At 45.6% G+C, this 22,516-nt stretch overlaps 1 pseudogene; it reads right to left on the bottom strand.

Annotated features, from left to right (window-relative positions):
• LOC135510300 (actin-binding protein WASF3-like) overlaps positions 1–22,516 on the bottom strand; it is an 87,368-nt pseudogene that overhangs the window by 26,440 nt on the left and 38,412 nt on the right.

The raw sequence follows: 22,516 nt of genomic DNA, 5'->3' as shown, positions 1-22,516 counted from the left end.
AGGAGAGGTGAGGAGAAGAAGAGAAAAGAAGAGAGGAGAGGTGAGGAGAAGAGAAGAAAGGTGAGGAGAAGAGAAGAGAAGAGAAGAGAAGAGAGAAGAAGAGAGGAGCGGTAAGGAGAAGAGAAGACAGAAGAAGCGAGGAGCGGTAAGGAGAAGAGAAGAGAGAAGAAGAGAGGAGCGGTAAGGAGAAGAGAAGAGAGAAGCGGTAAGGAGAAGAGAAGAGAGAAGAAGAGAGGAGAGGTGAGGAGAAGAGAAGAGAAAAGAAGAGAGGAGCAGTAAGGAGAAGAGAAGAGAGGAGAAGAGAAGAGAGGTGAGGAGAAGAGAAGAGAAAAGAAGAGAGGAGCGGTAAGGAGAAGAGAAGAGAGAAGAAGAGAGGAGAGGTGAGGAGAAGAGAAGAGAAGAGAAAAGAAGAGAAGAGAGAAGAAGAGAGGAGAGGTGAGGAGAAGAGAAGAGAAAAGAGAGGAGCGGTAAGGAGAAGAGAGGAGAAGAGAGGAGAGGTGAGGAGAAGAGAGGTGAGGAGAAGAGAAGAAGAGAGGAGAGGTAAGGAGAAGAGAAGAAGAGGGGAGAGGTGAGGAGAAGAGAAGAGAGGTGAGGAGAAGAGAAGAAGAGAGGAGAGATAAGGAGAAGAGAAGAGAGAAGAAGAGAGGAGAGGTGAGAAGAAGAGAAGAGAGGTGAGGAGAAGAGAAGAGAAGAAGAGAGGAGAGGTAAGGAGAAGAGAAGAGAGAAGAAGAGAGGAGAGGTGTGGAGAAGAGAAGAGAGAAGAAGAGAGGAGAGGTGTGGAGAAGAGAAGAGAGAAGAAGAGAGGAGAGGTGTGGAGAAGAGAAGAGAGAAGAAGAGAGAAGAGGTGAGGAGAAGAGGAGAGAAGAGAAGAGGTGAGGAGAAGAGGAGAGAAGAGAAGAAGAGAGGAGAGAAGAAGAGGAGAGGTATGGATAAGAGAAGAGAGGTGAGGAGAAGAGAAGAAGAGGAGAGGTAAGGAGAAGAGAAGAGAGAAGAAGAGAGGAGAGGTAAGGAGAAGAGAAGAGAAAAGAAGAGAGGTAAGGAGAAGAGGAGAAGAAGAGAGGTAAGGAGAAGAGGAGAAGAAGAGAGGAGAGGTAAGGAGAAGAGGAGAAGAAGAGAGGAGAGGTAAGGAGAAGAGAAGAGAGAAGAAGAGAGGAGAGGTAAGGAGAAGAAGAGATGAGAGGTAAGGAGAAGAAGAGAGGAGAGGTAAGGAGAAGAAGAGAGGAGAGGTAAGGAGAAGAGAAGAAGTTCTCAGGTGATCAGCTCATTCCCCCCCACACACACACCTTCTTCCACGGTAGAGTCTAGCTGTGTGACTTTGACAGCCAGTAGGTCCACTCTCTCCTGGAGGCTGTTCATTCTCATGTAGAAGCTGTTGGCTTCGTTGAACAGATCCCCAAAGATGTCCTCTGCATAACGACCTGCAGGGGGAAGACACATTAATACACACACTGTAGACACACTGGAGTGAGCACCACACACACGTATAAACTCCCACACAGGATAATAGACAGACACACAGACACATACACACACACACACACACACACACACACACATAATAAAACGTAGCTTAATCAAGGGGCTGGGATTCTGTATCGTCTCTCTGCAGGGTGCCTCCTATAGAGCTGCTGGCTGACAACCAGTGGAGAGCAATACATTACAGCCTGCTCCAGTGTGCGTGTGTGTGTGTGTGTGTGTGTTTGTGTGTGTGTGTGTGCGTGTCTATGTGTGTGCGTGTCTATTATCCTGTGTGGGTGTCTATATGTGTGTGTGTGTGTGTGTGTGTGTGTGTGTGTGTCTATTATTCTGTGTGGGTGTCTATATGTGTGCGTGTGTGTGTGTGTGTGTGTCTCCACATCTAATTGTCCAGGGACCCTGCATATCCCCAGTTGAATATATTACAACACAGATGAAAACAACAGCAGCTCCTGTAACGTTGCAGGGTTCCTGCGATGTCATTGACTGGATGTAACGGAGGACGACTCCCTGTTAGACTTCATATCGACACACAACACATTAATCATATGCACTCGCCACTTCCTACTGACGCTCATTATAACTGCAATCCCTATACGGAGCACAGTAACAACGACAGGTGAACAGGTGTGTGTCTTAAAGTGGCGAGAAGCTTCTAGAATATTCTAGAATATCCCCAAAGGAGAACCATTAGAACACAAACCACAATAACAATGTGTACTTACTCCAAGGGCTGCAACACTCGAGAGTTTGTGTTAGCAACCACTCTGCTTTTGTAGCGACTGGTTTTACTCCGTGTTAGAGGTTGAGATATAGGTTAGTGTGGCTCTACTGTAGAGATGGTAATACAATAAGTTGACCCTCTGACCCAGACACCTAAAGATAATACGAATCATGCTCTGTAGCTCCTATTGGATAGCTAATCATGCTCTGTAGCTCCTATTGGATAGCTAATCATGCTCTGTAGCTCCTATTGGATAGCTAATCATGCTCTGTAGCTCCTATTGGATAGCTAATAATGCTCTGTAGCTCCTATTGGATAGCTAATCATGCTCTGTAGCTCCTATTGGATAGCTAATCATGCTCTGTAGCTCCTATTGGATAGCTAATCATGCTCTGTAGCTCCTATTGGATAGCTAATCATGCTCTGTAGCTCCTATTGGATAGCTAATCATGCTCTGTAGCTCCTATTGGATAGCTAATCATGCTCTGTAGCTCCTATTGGATAGCTAATCATGCTAGCTCCTATTGATAGCTAATCATGCTCTAGCTCCTTGGATAGCTAATCATGCTCTGTAGCTCCTATTGGATAGCTAATCATGCTCTGTAGCTCCTATTGGATAGCTAATCATGCTCTGTAGCTCCTATTGGATAGCTAATCATGCTCTGTAGCTCCTATTGGATAGCTAATCATGCTCTGTAGCTCCTATTGGATAGCTAATCATGCTCTGTAGCTCCTATTGGATAGCTAATCATGCTCTGCTAATCATGCTCTGTAGCTCCTATTGGATAGCTAATCATGCTCTGTAGCTCTGTAGCCTATTGGATAGCTAATCATGCTCTGTAGCACCTATTGGATAGCTAATCATGCTCTGTAGCTCCTATTGGATAGCTAATCATGCTCTGTAGCTCCTATTGGATAGCTAATCATGCTCTGTAGCTCCTATTGGATAGCTAATCATGCTCTGTAGCTCCTATTGGATAGCTAATCATGCTCTGTAGCTCCTATTGGATAGCTAATCATGCTCTGTAGCTCCTATTGGATAGCTAATCATGCTCTGTAGCTCCTATTGGATAGCTAATCATGCTCTGTAGCTCCTATTGGATAGCTAATCATGCTCTGTAGCTCCTATTGGATAGCTAATCATGCTCTGTAGCTCCTGTAGCTCCTATTGGATAGCTAATCATGCTCTGTAGCTCCTATTGGATAGCTAATCATGCTCTGTAGCTCCTATTGGATAGCTAATCATGCTCTGTAGCTCCTATTGGATAGCTAATCATGCTCTGTAGCTCCTATTGGATAGCTAATCATGCTCTGTAGCTCCTATTGGATAGCTAATCATGCTCTGTAGCTCCTATTGGATAGCTAATCATGCTCTGTAGCTCCTATTGGATAGCTAATCATGCTCTGTAGCTCCTATTGGATAGCTAATCATGCTCTGTAGCTCCTATTGGATAGCTAATCATGCTCTGTAGCTCCTATTGGATAGCTAATCATGCTCTGTAGCTCCTATTGGATAGCTAATCATGCTCTGTAGCTCCTATTGGATAGCTAATCATGCTCTGTAGCTCCTATTGGATAGCTAATCATGCTCTGTAGCTCCTATTGGATAGCTAATCATGCTCTGTAGCTCCTATTGGATAGCTAATCATGCTCTGTAGCTCCTATTGGATAGCTAATCATGCTCTGTAGCTCCTATTGGATAGCTAATCATGCTCTGTAGCTCCTATTGGATAGCTAATCATGCTCTGTAGCTCCTATTGGATAGCTAATCATGCTCTGTAGCTCCTATTGGATAGCTAATCATGCTCTGTAGCTCCTATTGGATAGCTAATCATGCTCTGTAGCTCCTATTGGATAGCTAATCATGCTCTGTAGCTCCTATTGGATAGCTAATCATGCTAATCTGTAGCTCCTATTGGATAGCTAATCATGCTCTGTAGCTCCTATTGGATAGCTAATCATGCTCTGTAGCTCCTATTGGATAGCTAATCATGCTCTGTAGCTCCTATTGGATAGCTAATCATGCTCTGTAGCTCCTATTGGATAGCTAATCATGCTCTGTAGCTCCTATTGGATAGCTAATCATGCTCTGTAGCTCCTATTGGATAGCTAATCATGCTCTGTAGCTCCTATTGGATAGCTAATCATGCTCTGTAGCTCCTATTGGATAGCTAATCATGCTCTGTAGCTCCTATTGGATAGCTAATCATGCTCTGTAGCTCCTATTGGATAGCTAATCATGCTCTGTAGCTCCTATTGGATAGCTAATCATGCTCTGTAGCTCCTATTGGATAGCTAATCATGCTCTGTAGCTCCTATTGGATAGCTAATCATGCTCTGTAGCTCCTATTGGATAGCTAATCATGCTCTGTAGCTCCTATTGGATAGCTAATCATGCTCTGTAGCTCCTATTGGATAGCTAATGCATGCTATTCTGTAGCTCCTATTGGATAGCTAATCATGCTCTGTAGCTCCTATTGGATAGCTAATCATGCTCTGTAGCTCCTATTGGATAGCTAATCATGCTCTGTAGCTCCTATTGGATAGCTAATCATGCTCTGTAGCTCCTATTGGATAGCTAATCATGCTCTGTAGCTCCTATTGGATAGCTAATCATGCTCTGTAGCTCCTATTGGATAGCTAATCATGCTCTGTAGCTCCTATTGGATAGCTAATCATGCTCTGTAGCTCCTATTGGATAGCTAATCATGCTCTGTAGCTCCTATTGGATAGCTAATCATGCTCTGTAGCTCCTATTGGATAGCTAATCATGCTCTGTAGCTCCTATTGGATAGCTAATCATGCTCTGTAGCTCCTATTGGATAGCTAATCATGCTCTGTAGCTCCTATTGGATAGCTAATCATGCTCTGTAGCTCCTATTGGATAGCTAATCATGCTCTGTAGCTCCTATTGGATAGCTAATCATGCTCTGTAGCTCCTATTGGATAGCTAATCATGCTCTGTAGCTCCTATTGGATAGCTAATCATGCTCTGTAGCTCCTATTGGATAGCTAATCATGCTCTGTAGCTCCTATTGGATAGCTAATCATGCTCTGTAGCTCCTATTGGATAGCTAATCATGCTCTGTAGCTCCTATTGGATAGCTAATCATGCTCTGTAGCTCCTATTGGATAGCTAATCATGCTCTGTAGCTCCTATTGGATAGCTAATCATGCTCTGTAGCTCCTATTGGATAGCTAATCATGCTCTGTAGCTCCTATTGGATAGCTAATCATGCTCTGTAGCTCCTATTGGATAGCTAATCATGCTCTGTAGCTCCTATTGGATAGCTAATCATGCTCTGTAGCTCCTATTGGATAGCTAATCATGTTCTGTAGCTCCTATTGGATAGCTAATCATGCTCTGTAGCTCCTATTGGATAGCTAATCATGCTCTGTAGCTCCTATTGGATAGCTAATCATGCTCTGTAGCTCCTATTGGATAGCTAATCATGCTCTGTAGCTCCTATTGGATAGCTAATCATGCTCTGTAGCTCCTATTGGATAGCTAATCATGCTCTGTAGCTCCTATTGGATAGCTAATCATGCTCTGTAGCTCCTATTGGATAGCTAATCATGTTCTGTAGCTCATGCTCTGTAGCTCCTATTGGATAGCTAATTGGCTCCTATTGGATAGCTAATCATGCTCTGTAGCTCCTATTGGATAGCTAATCATGCTCTGTAGCTCCTATTGGATAGCTAATCATGCTCTGTAGCTCCTATTGGATAGCTAATCATGCTCTGTAGCTCCTATTGGATAGCTAATCATGCTCTGTAGCTCCTATTGGATAGCTAATCATGCTCTGTAGCTCCTATTGGATAGCTAATCATGCTCTGTAGCTCCTATTGGATAGCTAATCATGCTCTGTAGCTCCTATTGGATAGCTAATCATGCTCTGTAGCTCCTATTGGATAGCTAATCATGCTCTGTAGCTCCTATTGGATAGCTAATCATGCTCTGTAGCTCCTATTGGATAGCTAATCATGCTCTGTAGCTCCTATTGGATAGCTAATCATGCTCTGTAGCTCCTATTGGATAGCTAATCATGCTCTGTAGCTCCTATTGGATAGCTAATCATGCTCTGTAGCTCCTATTGGATAGCTAATCATGCTCTGTAGCTCCTATTGGATAGCTAATCATGCTCTGTAGCTCCTATTGGATAGCTAATCATGCTCTGTAGCTCCTATTGGATAGCTAATCATGCTCTGTAGCTCCTATTGGATAGCTAATCATGCTCTGTAGCTCCTATTGGATAGCTAATCATGCTCTGTAGCTCCTATTGGATAGCTAATCATGCTCTGTAGCTCCTATTGGATAGCTAATCATGTTCTGTAGCTCCTATTGGATAGCTAATGTTCTGCTAATCATGCTCTGATAGCTCCTATTGGATAGCTAATCATGCTCTGTAGCTCCTATTGGATAGCTAATCATGCTCTGTAGCTCCTATTGGATAGCTAATCATGCTCTGTAGCTCCTATTGGATAGCTAATCATGCTCTGTAGCTCCTATTGGATAGCTAATCATGCTCTGTAGCTCCTATTGGATAGCTAATCATGCTCTGTAGCTCCTATTGGATAGCTAATCATGCTCTGTAGCTCCTATTGGATAGCTAATCATGTTCTGTAGCTCCTATTGGATAGCTAATCATGCTCTGTAGCTCCTATTGGATAGCTAATCATGCTCTGTAGCTCCTATTGGATAGCTAATCATGCTCTGTAGCTCCTATTGGATAGCTAATCATGCTCTGTAGCTCCTATTGGATAGCTAATCATGCTCTGTAGCTCCTATTGGATAGCTAATCATGCTCTGTAGCTCCTATTGGATAGCTAATCATGCTCTGTAGCTCCTATTGGATAGCTAATCATGCTCTGTAGCTAATCATGCTCTGTAGCTCTATTGGATAGCTAATCATGCTCTGTAGCTCCTATTGGATAGCTAATCATGCTCTGTAGCTCCTATTGGATAGCTAATCATGCTCTGTAGCTCCTATTGGATAGCTAATCATGCTCTGTAGCTCCTATTGGATAGCTAATCATGCTCTGTAGCTCCTATTGGATAGCTAATCATGCTCTGTAGCTCCTATTGGATAGCTAATCATGCTCTGTAGCTCCTATTGGATAGCTGAGTCGAGTTAGCGAAAAAGGGCTTCCTGCACAAGAGAGGACATTGTAAGAACCCGTAGAGTTTATTTTCTACATTTTATTTCACTTTTATTCAACCAGGTAGTCTAGTTGAGAACAAGTTCTCATATACAACCTTGCGACCTGTCCAAGATAAAGCAAAGCAGTGCGACACAAACAACAACACAGAGATACACAAGGAATAAACAAACTTACAGTCAATAACACAATTGAAAAGTCTATATACAGTGTGTGCAAATGAGGTAAGATAAGGGAGGTAAGGCAATAAATAGGCCATAGTGGTGAAATAATTACAATTTAGCAATTTACACTGGAATGATATATCTGCAGATGAGGATATGCAAATATAAATACTTGTGTGCAAAAGAGCAGAAAAACAAAAGCAAATATGGGTATGATGTAGGTAGTTGGATGGATGGGCAATTTACAGATGGGCTGTGTACAGCTGCAGCGATCGGTAAGCTGCTCTGACAGCTGATGCTTAAAGTTAGAGGGAGATAAGTCTCCAACTTCAGTCATTTATGAACATTTTCCAGTCACTGGCAGCAGAGAACTGGAAGGAAAGGCGGCCAAAGGAGGAATTGGCTTTGGGGGTGACCAATGAGATATACCTGCTGGAGGGCGTGCTACGGACGGGTGTTGTTATGGTGATCAGTGAGCTGCGATAAGGCGGAGCTATGCCTTGCAAAGACTTAAGGAGGACCAGGAGCCAGTGGTATTGGCGACAAATATGAGGCGAGGACCAGCCAACGAGAGCATACAGGTCGCAGTGGTGACAGTGGTGACAAAATGGATGGCACTGTGATAGACTGCATCCATTTTGCTGAGTAGGGGGTAGGAGGCTAATTCGTAAATGGCATGCCGAAGTCAAGGATCGGTAGGATAGTCAGTTTTACGAGGGTATGTTTGGCAGCATGAGTGAAGGAGGCTTTGTTTTGAAATAGGAAGGCGATTCTAGATTTAACATTCGGTTGGAGATGCTTAATGTGAGTCTGGAAGGAGGGTTTACAGTCTAGCCAGACACCTAGGTATTTATAGTTGTCCACATATTCTAAATCAGAACCGTCCAGAGTAGTGATGCTAGTCGGGTGGGAGGGTGCGGGCAGCGATCGGTTGAAAAGCATGCATTTAGTTTTACTAGCGTTTAAGAACAGTTGGAGGCCACGGAAGGAGTGTTGTCTGGTGTTGAAGCTCATTTGGAGGTTTGTCAACACAGTGTCCAAAGAAGGGCCAGATGTTTACAGAATGGTGTCGTCTGCGTAGAGGTGGATCAAAGAATCACCAGCAGCAAGAGCGAGAGTCGGCCTGAGAATTGAACCCTGTGGCACCCCCATAGAGACTGCCAGAGGTCCGGACAACAGGTCCTGCGATTTGACACACTGAACTCTATCAGAAAAGTAGTTAGTGAACCAGGTGAGGCAATCATTAGAGAAACCAAGGCTGTTGAGTCTGCCGATAAGAATACTAGGATTGACAGAGTCGAAAGCCTCGGCCAGGTCGATGAAGACGGCTGCACAGTACTGTCTCTTATCGATGGCGGTTATGATGGCGGTTATGATGGCGGTTATGATGGCGGTTATGATGGCGGTTATGATGGTGGTTATGATGGTGGTTATGATGGGGGTTATGATGGTGGTTATGATGGTGGTTATGATGGTGGTTATGATGGTGGTTATGATGGGGGTTATGATGGTGGTTATGATGGGGGTTATGATGGCGGTTATGATGGCGGTTATGATGTGGGTTATGATGGCGGTTATGATGGCGGTTATGATGGCGGTTATGATGTCGTTTAGAACCTTGAGCGTGGCTGAGGTGCACCGGTGACCGGCTCGGAAACCTGATTGGACAGCGGAGACGGTACGGTCGGATTCTAAATGATCGGTGATCTGTTTGTTCACTTGGCTTTCAAAGACTTTAGAAAGGCAGGGCAGTATGGATATAGGTCTGTAACAGTTCGGGTCTAGAGTGTCTCCCCCGTTGAAGAGGGGGATGACCGCGGGCCGCTTTCCAATCTTTAGGAATCTCAGACGATATGAAAGAGAGGTTGAACAGACTAGTAATAGGGGTTGCAACAATGGCGGCGGATAATTTTAGGAAGACATCACAGCACAGTTGAAGAATATATGGCAAATATAAATCAAAAACTGATGTTTGGGTTGAGTTGAAGGTTGGGATTAAAAACAACAAGATAACTAATGTAAAATACATTGTGTCCATAAACATCAGAGATGTAAAATTGTTTTTAACTAGGCAAGTCAGTTAAGAACACATTTTTATTTACAATGATGACCTAGGAACAGTGGGTTAACTGACTTATTCAGTGGCAGAACGACATCATTTTACTTTGTCAGCTCAGGGATTCAATCCAGGAACCTTTCGGTTACTGGCCCAACGCTCTAACCACTAGGCTACCTGCCGCCCCTTAGAGAGATGGAGGGGTTGATGGTAGCTGAAGGATGGGATTAAAAACAAACAAAATATAACTGTTGCAAGGAGCATTGTGTCCACAAAAATGTATATAGTGTGTCTAAGCTGGAAGTAGAAGCCTGAGTGTTGTTCATTAGTTCACTCCAATTAGGAGAGGGGTGGTAGGGTTAGGGGAAAATAATAAAGGAAAATATATTTTTAAAATATATGTAAATACAGTACCAGTCAAAAGTTTGGACACAGCTACTCATTCAAGAGTTTGTTCTTTATTTTTTACTATTTTCTACATTGTAGAATAATAATGAAGATATCAGAACTATGAAATAACACATATGGAATCATGTAGTAACCAATAAAGTGTTAAACAAATCAAAATATATTTTATATTTTATATTCTTCAACCCTTTGCCTTGATAACAGCTTTGCACACCCTTGGCATTCTCTCAACCAGTTTCACCTGGAATGCTTTTCCAACAGTCGTGGCTGCAATCTGATGTGCAGTTAACTCTGGCTCTTCCTTTCCTGTGGCGGTCCTCATGAGAGCCAGCTTCATCATAGCGCTTGATGGTTTTTGCGATTGCACTTGAAAAAACTTTCAAAGTTATTGAAATCTTCTAGATTGACTGACCTTCATGTCTTGGACGGTCGTTTCTCTTTGCTTATTAGAGCTGTTCTTGCCATAATATGGATTTAGTCTTTAACCAAATACGGCTATCTTCTGTATACCACCCCAACCTCGTCACAACATAACTAATTGGCTCAAAGGAAATTCCACAAATTAACTTTTAACAAGGCACACCTATTAATTGAAATGCATTCCAGGTGAGTACCTCATGAAGCTGGTTGAGAGTATGTCAAGAGTGTGCAAATGTGTCATCAAGGCAAAGGGTGGCAACTTTGATAAATCTCAAATATAAAATATATTTTACAATATTTTTACACTTTTTTTGGTTACTACATGATTCCATATGTGTTATTTCATAGTTTGATGTCTTCAATATTATTCTACAATGTAGAAAATAGTAAAAATAGAGAAAAACCCTGGAATAGAAGGTGTTCTAAAACCTTTGACTGGTAGTGTATACATACAGTGGGGAGAACAAGTATTTGATATATTTGATAATTACTTAAAAATCATACCATGTGATATTCTGGATTTTTGTTTTAGATTCCGTCTCTCACAGTTGAAGTATACCTATGATAAAAATGACAGATCTCTACATGCTTTGTAAGTAGGAAAACCTGCAAAATTGACAGTGTATCAAATACTTGTTTTCCCCACTGTATATATACATTTACCAAATAATATATGGGGGATTGGAACTACATTGATGGAATCTACAATCTATCTGGAATATTAAAGCTGATACCCCCTTAAAAAAAGTGATGATGCTGTTTGTATGTGGCTGCTATGAAAGTGAACTGCGTATACACGTGATCAGGTGTGTATTCATTCGGCCAATTCTGTTGAAAAAACTTTTCTTAAATGAGAGCAAACGGAACAAAACGGGGATAAACCTTACTGAATTTTTAAAATAGAAACTCTTGAACTAATGATTACACACTAGATCAACTAGATGCAGGCTAGAGTGTGCAACAAGGTTTTGAATATGTCACTGTCCGTCACCTTTATTACTCAAATGTATCTCTCGACCTCGACCTAGCATAAATCTGTGTTACTTTGAGCTGGGTGAATGGAAAATGAATGACAGTCATCCAATATGCTGTAAAGAAATAAGGTCATGCTCATTAAAAATATTAATCGTCCTCCCTCATCATAAACGGCACCGACCACCACTGGTGTAGAGTGAAGTTGCCCCTAGACGGTGATCTTGGGTCAGTTTTTCATTTTCTCCATTACAATTTAATGTAAGGTTTTGTGAAGGGGAAGCTGATCCTAGATCTGTACCTCAGGGAAACGTGACCCTGAAACACACTACTTACTTAGGCTGCCCAGCTGTTTGATGATGGCAGCGAGGGTGCTGTTGGTAACACACTCCAGTTCACTGGTGACTCCATCAGGTACAGCACCTCGACACAGGTGTCTGGGCTCTATACAGCGCTTTACCAATGGCATAGTGGTTCACCTGGGGAGAGAGAGAGATATGGAGAGATCAGTATGGAGAGGAGGGAGAGAAGGACAGACAGAGAGAGAGTGATGTCTGGGCTCTATACCGTGGTGAACCTACAGCATGGTGGGGGATTTGGGGAGAGAGAGATATATATATGGAGAGATCAGTATGGAGAGGAGGGAGAGAAGGACAGACAGAGAGAGAAAGATGTCTGGGCTCTATACCGTGGTGAACCTACAGCATGGTGGGGGATTTGGGGAGAGAGAGAGATGAGTAAGGAGATGACAAGGGAAGGGAGAGAGAGAGAGAGAGAGAGAGAGAGAGAGTATGCCAGTGTGCTTTGTGTGTGAACTCCCCCCCCCCCTCCCTGAGAGAGATCAGTAAGGACATGACGAGGGAAAGAGAGGAGAGAGAGCATTGTGGCAGGTGGGGCAGCAGGTAACCTAGTGGTTAGAGTGTTGGGCCAGTAACCGAAAGGTTGCTCGATTGAATCCCTGAGCTGACAAGGTAAAAATCTGTTGTTCTGCCCCTGAACAAGGCAATTAAACCACTGTTCCTAGGCCGTCATTGTAAATAAGAATGTGTTCTTAACTGACTTGCCAGGTTAAATAAAGGTTCAATTAAAAACTAAAAATAATAATTGTCCTGCTGGAAAAAACAAGTTTTCTTTCAGACATTCTCCACCAAATGTCACAGTGCGTGCAAGACACTGTGGCTTGTAGGCCTCTCCAGGTTTCACACCCACTGTGACATTTGGTGGAGAATCGGTGATGATCTGGGGGTGCTTCAGCAAGACTGGAATCAGTGATGATCTGGGGGTGCTTCAGCAAGACTGGAATCAGTGATCATCTGGGGGTGCTTCAGCAAGACTGGAATCAGTGATCATCTGGGGGTGCTTCAGCAAGACTGGAATCGGTGATCATCTGGGGGTGCTTCAGCAAGACTGGAATCGGTGATCATCTGGGGGTGCTTCAGCAAGACTGGAATCAGTGATGATCTGGGGGTGCTTCAGCAAGACTGGAATCGGGCAGATTTGTCATTGTGAAGGACACATGAATCAAGTCACGCACAAGGTTGTCCTGGAAGAAAACGTTCTTCCTTCTGCTCTGACAATGTTCCCCAACTCTGAGGATTGGTTTCTCCAGCAGGACAATGCTCCATGCCACACAGCCAGGTCAATCAAGGTGTGGATGGAGGACCACCAGATCAAGACCCTGTCATGGCCAGCCCAATCTCCAGACCTGAACCCCATTGAAAACCTCTGGAATGTGATCAAGAGGAAGATGGATGATCACAAAGCCATCAAAAAAAGCAGAGCTGCTTGACTTTTGGAGTGGAATAAAGTCACACGACATCAATGTGAAAGACTGGTGGAGAGCATGCCAGGACTCATGAAAGCTGTGATTGAAAATCAGGGTTATTCCACCAAATATTGATTCCTGAACTCTTCCTAAGTTAAAACATTAGTATTGTGTTGTTTAAAAATGAATATGAATTTGTTTTATTCGAGGTCTGACAACCCTGCATCTTTGCTGTTCTTTTGTACAGCTGTCATTTTCTGCTCTAAATGGTAATATTTTTATTTGGAATTTGGGAGAAATGTTTTCAGTAGTTTATAGACGGAAACAATATTTTTTTTTTTTTACCCAAACACATACCTAGAAACAGTAAAACTAGAGAAACTTATAATTATGCAGTGGTCTCTTAATTTTATCCAGACTTGTATATTATTAATTTTAGAACAGAGGAAAGACTGCCTTCTACTGGTCCTCCAACACCACTTCCAGCAGAATCTGGTGTCCCATCCAGAACCAACCCTGCTTAGCTTCAGAGGCAAGCCAGCAGTGGGATGCTGCTGACGAAACTATCTCCTAACTACATCCACTGATACAGAGACATGGATCTGATCTATGATCAGTGTTAGTATAACTAAGCTTGGTGACATTGGGCTGGTGTCAGGCCCGCGGGGCACAATTGCCTGTCTAGCTGCTTCTTGTCAGTGTGACTGGGATCAGTGCCCAATGAGCCGGAACGCTACAGAGCTATTACTGCTCTAATGCTGGGCTGTCTGGTCACAGGGGAGAGGACAGCATTTGGAGAGGCAACTGAATATGTCCCATATGGCACCCTACTCCCTATATAGTGCACTACTTTAGACCAGAGCCCTACTCCCTATATAGTGCACTACTTTAGACCAGAGCCCTACTCCCTATATAGTGCACTACTTTAGACCAGAGCCCTAGTCCCCATATAGTGCACTACTTTAGACCAGAGCCCTACTCCCTATATAGTGCACTACTTTAGACCAGAGCCCTAGTCCCCATATAGTGCACTACTTTAGACCAGAGCCCTACTCCCTATATAGTGCACTACTTTAGACCAGAGCCCTACTCCCTATATAGTGCACTACTTTAGACCAGAGCCCTACTCCCTATATAGTGCACTACTTTAGACCAGAGCCCTACAGGACCCTATCACGCAACAACTGCCACATGATAGGGGATCAAGATGTCCTTTTGGAAAGAGAGAAAAACGGTTTTGCAAATAACGCTCTCTTTCTGTCCCTCCTTCTCTGTCCCTCTATCTTTCTATCTGAAGAAGCTACAAGTGCGAAGAGCTGTAGCCTTCACTCTCTTCTGACAGCTGTTCTGTTACATAGAACTGTAGCTTCCCTCTCTTCTGACAGCTGTTCTGTTACATAGAGCTGTAGCTTCCCTCTCTTCTGACAGCTGTTCTGTTACATAGAGCTGTAGCTTCCCTCTCTTCTGACAGCTGTTCTGTTACATAGAGCTGTAGCCTTCCCTCTCTTCTGACAGCTGTTCTGTTACATAGAACTGTAGCTTCCCTCTCTTCTGACAGCTGTTCTGTTACATAGAACTGTAGCTTCCCTCTCTTCTGACAGCTGTTCTGTTACATAGAGCTGTAGCTTCCCTCTCTTCTGACAGCTGTTCTGTTACATAGAGCTGTAGCTTCCCTCTCTTCTGACAGCTGTTCTGTTACATAGAGCTGTAGCTTCCCTCTCTTCTGACAGCTGTTCTGTTACATAGAGCTGTAGCTTCCCTCTCTTCTGACAGCTGTTCTGTTACATAGAGCTTTAGCCTTCACTCTCTTCTGACAGCTGTTCTGTCAGATAGAGCTGTAGCTTCACTAGATTTTTACTGTGACGGTGTGTGTGACGTGTCGTACCAGTGGGTGTGTTTGTGTATGAATGTGTGTATCTACTGTGTGTGGATGTGTGTGTATATAGTGTGTGTATCTAGTGTGTGTGGATGTGTTTGTATATAGTGTGTGTGTGAGTGTGTGTATTCATGCCAGTTATCTATGTGATAGCAATTGTCACAGTGATTATCTTGAAAGCGTGGGAGAGACTGTGGGAATGGCTGACATCCAGAGTGCTGACATGGGAAAACACACACACACAATCACACACACATGCGCACACGCACTGCCTGCCAAGACAGGAAAAGCAAACCAGGCCACTAATGAAATGTGTAGATGAACCCTAAGTCTGTGTGTGTGTCTCTCTCCCTCTCCCTGCCCCTGCCTCTTTCTCTCTCTCTGTCTCTCCCTGTCTCTCTCTCTCACGGCCCCTGCCTCTTTCTCTCTCTCTGTCTATCCCTGTCTCTCTCTCTCACTGCCCCTGCCTCTTTCTCCCTCTCTGTCTCTCCCTGTCTCTCTCTCTCACTGCCCTGCCTCTTTCTCTCTCTCTGTCTCTCCCTGTCTCTCTCTCTCCCTGCCCCTGCCTCTTTCTCCCTCTCTGTCTCCCTGTCTCTCTCCCCGCCCCTGCCTCATTCTCTCTCTCTGTCTCTCTCTCTCCCTGCCCCTGCCTCTTTCTCTCTCTCTGTCTCTCTCTGTCTCTCCCTGTCTCTCTCTGCCTGCCCCTGCCTCTTTCTCTCTCTCTGTCTCTCCCCGTCTCTCTCTCTCCCCGCCCTGCCTCTTTCTCTCTCTCTGTCTCTCCCTGTCTCTCTCTCTCCCTGCCCCTGCCTCTTTCTCTCTCTCCCTGCCCCTGCCTCTTTCTCTCTCTCTGTCTCTCCCTGTCTCTCTCTCCCTGCCCCTGCCTCTTTCTCTCTCTGTCTCTTTCCCTCTGCTTCTGCCTCATTCTCTCTCTCTGTCTCTCTCTCCCTGCCCCTGCCTCTTTCTCTCTCTGTGTCTTTCTCCCTCTGCTTCTGCCTCATTCTCTGTCTCTCTCTCTCCCTGCCCCTGCCTCATTCTCTCTCTCTGTCTCTCTCTCCCTGCCCCTGCCTCTTTCTCTCTCTCTCTGTCTTTCTCCCTCTGTCTCTCTGCCTATTCCTCTCTCTCTGTCTCTATCTCGTTCTCTCTCTCGCTGCCTCTTTCACTCTCTCTGTCTCTCTCTTTCCCTCCTTCAAAGGCATATGTGTTACTGTAGCTGCAATTGTCATAGCTCCAGTAGTGGATGTAGTTTTAGGCTGGTAGGACAGAGCAGCAGGTCAACGAGTGGAGGAGAGGACAGAAGAGGAGAGAGGAGGGAAGAGAAAGTGTGTCGCCGAGCCAAGGGGCCGTTGCTATAGCAACATGCTGAGGAACCTGCCTAGACGTGCTCATCACTGGTACTCAATGCGGCATTGAAATAGTGGATGGAGAAAGAAAAACTGCGAGAGAGAGAGAGACAGCGAGAGAGAGAGACAGCGAGAGAGAGAGACAGCGAGAGAGAGGAGAGAGACAGCGAGGGCGAGAGAGAGAGAGGGCGAGAGAGAGAGACAGCGAGCGAGAGAGACGGCGAGCGAGAGAGACGGCGAGCGAGAGAGACAGCGAGAGAGAGAGAGACAGCGAGAGAGAGAGACAGCGAGAGAGAGAGACAGTGAGACAGTAGAGACAGGAGAGAGAGAGAGAGACAGCGAGCGAGAGAGACAGCGAGCGAGAGAGACAGCGAGAGAGAGAGACAGCGAGCGAGAGAGACAGCGAGAGAGAGAGACAGCGAGAGAGAGAGACAGCGAGCGAGAGAGACAGCGAGAGAGAGAGACAGCGAGAGAGAGAGACAGTGAGAGAGAGAGACAGTGAGAGAGAGAGAGTGAGAGACAGGGAGAGAGACAGGGAGAGAGAGACAGGAGAGAGAGACAGGAGAGAGAGAGACAGAGAGAGAGAGAGAGAGAGAGAGAGAGAGAGAGAGAGACAGCGAGAGAGAGAGAGAGAGAGAGTGAGAGAGACAGAGAGAGAGAGACAGAGAGAGAGAGAGAGACAGGAGAGACAGGAGAGAGAGAGAGAGAGAGAGAGAGAGAGAGACAGTGAGACAGGAGAGAGAGAGAGAGAGTGAGACAGGAGAGAGAGAGAGACAGAGACAGTGAGAGAGAGAGAGAGAGAGAGATTGTCTTGCTACCTCTAGATGTGATCCACTAGTACATACGGTGCATTCGGAAAGTATTCAAACCCTTTCCATTTCTACATTTTGTTATGTTACAGTCTTATTCTAAAATTGATTACATACATTTTTTTCCTCATCAAACTACACACAATACCCGGTAATGACAGATCACAAACAGGTTTATATAAAGTTTTTGAAAATGTATTTAAAAAATTACAACAGAATTACCTTATTTTCGTAAGTATTCAGACGCTTTGCTAGGAGACTCGAAATTGAGCTCAGGTGCATCCTGTTTCCATTGATCATCCTTGTGATGTTTCTACAACTTGATTGGTGTCCACCTGTGGTAAATTCAATTGATTGTACATGATTTGGAAAGGCACACACCTGTCTATATGTAACAGGGTTATATTGGTGATTCCCCTTGCCACTTTATTGTTAAGGCAATGGGTTTTTGGTTTGAGTTTGTCTTGCCTTCACCTACTCAACATGGCATCTTATTGGCTGGTTTGCGTGGCTTGCTTACGAGGGGGGATGTTCCAGTTAGAATCGTCCCAGTGAACGAGCACCAAACCAGCGCTAAGTTGTTGGTTGCCAAGCACTGTACATCAAAAGTGATTCTTATACTCTCAAGTGATGATTTAAATGTACAATTTATATCAAATTGTTTGTAAATGTTATTCGAACATCACACATAAGATGCAGCGGTTTTTGGAGAATATTTGTTGTGCATTTTGTTGTAAAGAATTCTCGCCAGTACGAGCTAGCAACTTACTGTGTCTGGTGGGGGGGTTCATATATTTTGTACAGTGCGTGAGTGCAGAGTTGGATGGTGAGTTGTGCATTGCATGACGTGCAATTCTGTGCCGTTCCTATCAGGTACATTGTTAAAGATATTATATTGTATATTGTAATTGTATTCTTTTGGTAACTAGCCCAGTGAACAAGCACCAAACCAGCGTGCGTGAGTGCAGAGTTGGATGGTGAGACGTGCATTGCATGACGTGCAATTTTGTGCCGTTCCTATCAGAATAAATCTACATGACCGGTGCTACATGTTGGAGTTCCGTGTCGATGACTGATTGTACACAACACAAGAAGAGTACTGTTACATATATAAGGTCCCACAGTTGACAGTGCATGTCAGAGCAAAAACCAAGCCATGAGGTCGAAGGAATTGTCTGTAGAGCTACGAGACAGGATTGTGTTATGGCACAGATCTGGGAAAGGGGACCAACAACTTTCTGCAGCATTGAAGGTCCCCAAGAACACAGTGGCCTCCGTCATTCTTAAATGGAATACGACTGAAATCACCAAGAATCTTCCTAGAGCTAGCCGCCCGGCCAAACAGAGCAATCGGGGGAGTAGGACCTTGGTCAGGAGGTGACCAAGAACCCAATTGGTCACTGGCAGAGCTTCAGAGTTCCTCTGTGAAGATGGGAGTAATTTCCAGAAGCACAACCATCTCTGCAGCACTCCACCAAACAGGCCTTTATGGTATAGTGGCCAGACGGAAGACACTCCTCAGTAAAAGCCCACTTGGAGTTTGCCAAAAGGCACTCAGACCGTCTAATGAAACCAAGATTATTTGGCCTGAATGCCAAGCATCACGTCTGGAGGGCACTTGGCACCATCCCTATGGTGAAGCATGGTGGTGGCAGCATAACGCTGTGGGGGTGTTTGTCATTGGCAGCGACTTGGAGACTAGTCAGGATTGAGGGAAAGATGAACGGAGCAAAGTACAGAGAGATCCTTGATGAAAACCTGCTCCAGAGTGCTCAGGACCTCAGACTGGGGTGAAGGTTTACTTTCCAACAGGACAGCAACCCTCAGCACACAGCCAACACAACGCAAGAATGGCTTCTGGACAAGTCTCTGAATGTCCTTGAGTGACCCAACCAGAAGCTGGACTTGAACCTGGTCGAACATCTCTGGAGAGACCTGAAAATAGCTGTGCAGCGACGCTCCCGATCCAACCTGACAGAGTTTGAGAGGATCTGAAGAGAAAAATGGAAGAATCTCAGGTGAATACAGGTGTGCCAAGCTTGTAGCATCATACCCAAGAAGACTCAAGGCTGTAATCACTGTCAGGTGCTTCAACAAAGTGCTGAGGAAAGGGTCTGAATACTTATGTAAATGTGATATTTCATTATTTTATTTAATTATACATTTCCAAACATTTCTAAAAACATGTTTTTACTTTGTCATAATGTGGTATTGTGTGTAGACTGATAGAGGAAAAAAATATATTTGATCAATTTCAGAATAAGTCTGTAACGTAACAAAATGTGGAAAAGGTGAAGGTGTCACACCCTGACCATAGTTTATTTGTATGTTTCTATGTTTTGGTTGCTCAGGGTGTGATCTGAGTGGGCATTCTATGTTGGATGTCTTGTTTGTCTATTTCTATGTCTGGCCTGATATGGTTCTCAATCAGCGGCAGGTGTTATTCATTGTCTCTGATTGGGAACCATATTTAGGTAGCCTGGGTTTCACTGTGTGTTTGTGGGTGATTGTTCCTGTCTCTGTGTTTTGCACCAGATAGGGCTGTTTTCGGTTTTCGTACGTTTGTTATTTTGTTAGTTTATCGTGTATAGTTTCCTTATTAAATAAAATGAATCACAACTACGCTGCATTTTGGTCCGCTCCTCCTTCCCACAACGAAAGCCGTGACAGAATCACCCACCACAACAGGACCAAGCGGCGTGGTAACAGGCAACAGCAGCAGCAGGAGCAGCGTGACAAGACTTTCTGGACTTGGGAGGAAATCCTTGACGGGAGAGGACCCTGGGCTAAACCAGGGGAGTGTAGCTGCCCCAAGGAGCAACAAAAGGAGGAATGGACATGGGAGGATGAATTATTGGGAGAAGGACCCTGGGATCAGCCTGGAGAATATCGCCATCCCAAGGAAGAAATGGAGGCGGAGAGAGCTGAGAGGCGCTGGTATGAGGAGGCAGCGCGGCGACGCGGATGGAAGCCTGAGAGTCAGTCCCAAAAATTTCTTGGGGGGCTCACAGGGAGTATGGCGACGCCAACTTCCTGTGGTTACCGCGGGGCTAGAGAGACCGGGCAGGCACCGTGTTATGCTGTGGTGCGCACGGTGTCCCCAGTGCGGGTGCATAGCCCGGTGCGTTCTATTCCAGCTCCGCGTATCGGCCGGGCTAGATTGAGCGTCGAGCCAAATGCCATGAAGCCGGCTCTACGCATCAGGTCCCCAGTGCGTCTCCTTGGGCCGGCTTACATGGCACCAGCCTTGCGCACGGTGCCCCCGGTTCGCCTGCATAGCCCAGTGCGGGCTATTCCACCTTGCCGCACTGGCAGAGCGACCGGGAGTATTCAACCAGGTAAGGTTGGGCAGGCTCGGTGCTCAAGAGCTCCAGTGCGCCTGCATGGTCCGGTCCACCCAGTACCACCTCCACACACCAGCCCTCCGGTGGCAGCTCCCCGCACCAGGCTTCCTGTGCGTGTCCTCGGCCCAGTACCACCAGTGCCAGCACCACGCATCAGGCCTACAGTGCGCCTCGCCTCTCCAGCGCTGCCGGAGCCTTCCTCTCCCGCCTGTTCAGCGCTGCCCGAGCCATTCTCCTCTCTTGCACTGCCGGAGTCTCCCGCCTGTTCAGCGCAGCCAGTGCCTTCCTCATCTCCTGCGCTGCTGGAGTCTCCCGCCTGTTTAGCGCTGCCAGAGCCTTCCGCCTCTACAACGTTGCCGGAGTCTCCTGCCTGTTTAGCGCAGCCAGAGCTGCCAGTCTGCATGGAGCAGCCAGATGCGCCAGTCTGCATGGAGCAGCCAGAGCTGTCAGTCTGCATGGAGCAGCCAGAGCTACCAGTCTGCAAGGAGCTGCCAGTCTGCAAAGAGCTGCCAGTCTGCAAGGAGCTGTCAGTCTTCATGGAAGAGCCAGAGCTGTCAGTCTGCATAGAACAGCCAGAGCTGTCAGTCTGCATGGAGCAGCCAGAGCTACCAGTCTGCAAGGAGCTGCCAGTCTGCAAAGAGCTGCCAGTCTGCAAGGAGCTGTCAGTCTGCAAGGAGCTGTCAGTCTGCAAGGAGCTGCCAGTCTGCAAGGAGCTGCCAGAGCTGCCAGTCTGCAAGGAGCTGGCAGAGCTGCCAGAAGCCGCCAGAGATGCCAACCTGCATGGAGCAGCCAGAGCTGCCAGTCAGCATGAAGCAGCCAGAGCTGCCAGTCAGCATGGAGCAGCCAGAGCTGCCAGTCAGCATGAAGCAGCCAGAGCCGTCAGTCTGCCAGGATCCGCCAGTCAGCCAGACTCTTCCAGATCTGCCAGTCAGCCAGACTCTTCTAGATCCGCCAGTCAGCCACTCTTCCAGATCTGCCAGTCAGCCAGACTCTTCTAGATCCGCCAGTCAGCCACTCTTCCAGATCTGCCAGTCAACCAGACTCTTCCAGTCAGCCAGACTCTTCCAGATCTGCCAGTCAGCCAGACTCTTCCAGATCTGCCAGTCAGCCAGACTCTTCCAGATCTGCCAGTCAGCCAGACTCTTCCAGATCTGCCAGTCAACCAGACTCTTCCAGATCTGCCAGTCAACCAGACTCTTCCAGATCTGCCAGTCAGCCAGACTCTTCCAGATCTGCCAGTCAACCAGACTCTTCCAGATCTGCCAGTCAACCAGACTCTTCCAGATCCGCCAGTCAACCAGACTCTTCCAGATCCGCCAGTCAGCCAGGATCTGCCAGAGCCTTCCTCCTCTCCGCTGCTGCCGGAGTCTCCCGCCTGTCCGGCGCTGCTGCCGGAGTCTCCCGTCTGTTAGTTTATTGTGTATAGTTTCCTTATTAAATAAAATGAATCACAACTACGCTGCATTTTGGTCCGCTCCTCCTTCCCACAACGAAAGCCGTGACAGAAGGGGTCTGAGTACTTTCTGAACGGACAGTAATACCTACAACAGGGTTGGCTATAGATTGGCGTCAAAACCTAGGTTTAACACTCTTGATACTCCCCATCCCGGATCGTGAATAAAGCCTCAGGCTCATTAGCATAACACAACGTTAACGATTTCTGAAAATCGCAAATAAAATGAAAATAATGCGCCTGCTCTCAAGCTTAGCCTTTTCTTAACAACACTGTCATCTTAGATTTTCAAAATATGCTTTTGAACCATAGCAAATCACTAATTTGTGTAAGAGTATGCAAAGCTAGCTTAGCATTTTGAGTAGCATTTAGCACGCAACATTTTCACAAAAACCAGACAACCAAATAAATAAAATCATTTACCTTTGAAGAGCTTCGGATGTTTTCAATGAGGAGACTCTCAGTTACATAGCAAATGTTCAGTTTTCCCTGAAAGAATCTTTGTGTAGGAGAAATCGCTCCGTTTTGTACATCACATTTGGCTACCGA

The sequence above is a fragment of the Oncorhynchus masou genome, chromosome 23 (genome assembly GCF_036934945.1).
Source record: "Oncorhynchus masou masou isolate Uvic2021 chromosome 23, UVic_Omas_1.1, whole genome shotgun sequence".
Classification (NCBI taxonomy): Eukaryota; Metazoa; Chordata; class Actinopteri; order Salmoniformes; family Salmonidae; genus Oncorhynchus; species Oncorhynchus masou.
The sequence above is the reverse complement of the archived record's forward strand: the minus strand, read 5'-3'. Positions and strand labels throughout refer to the sequence as shown.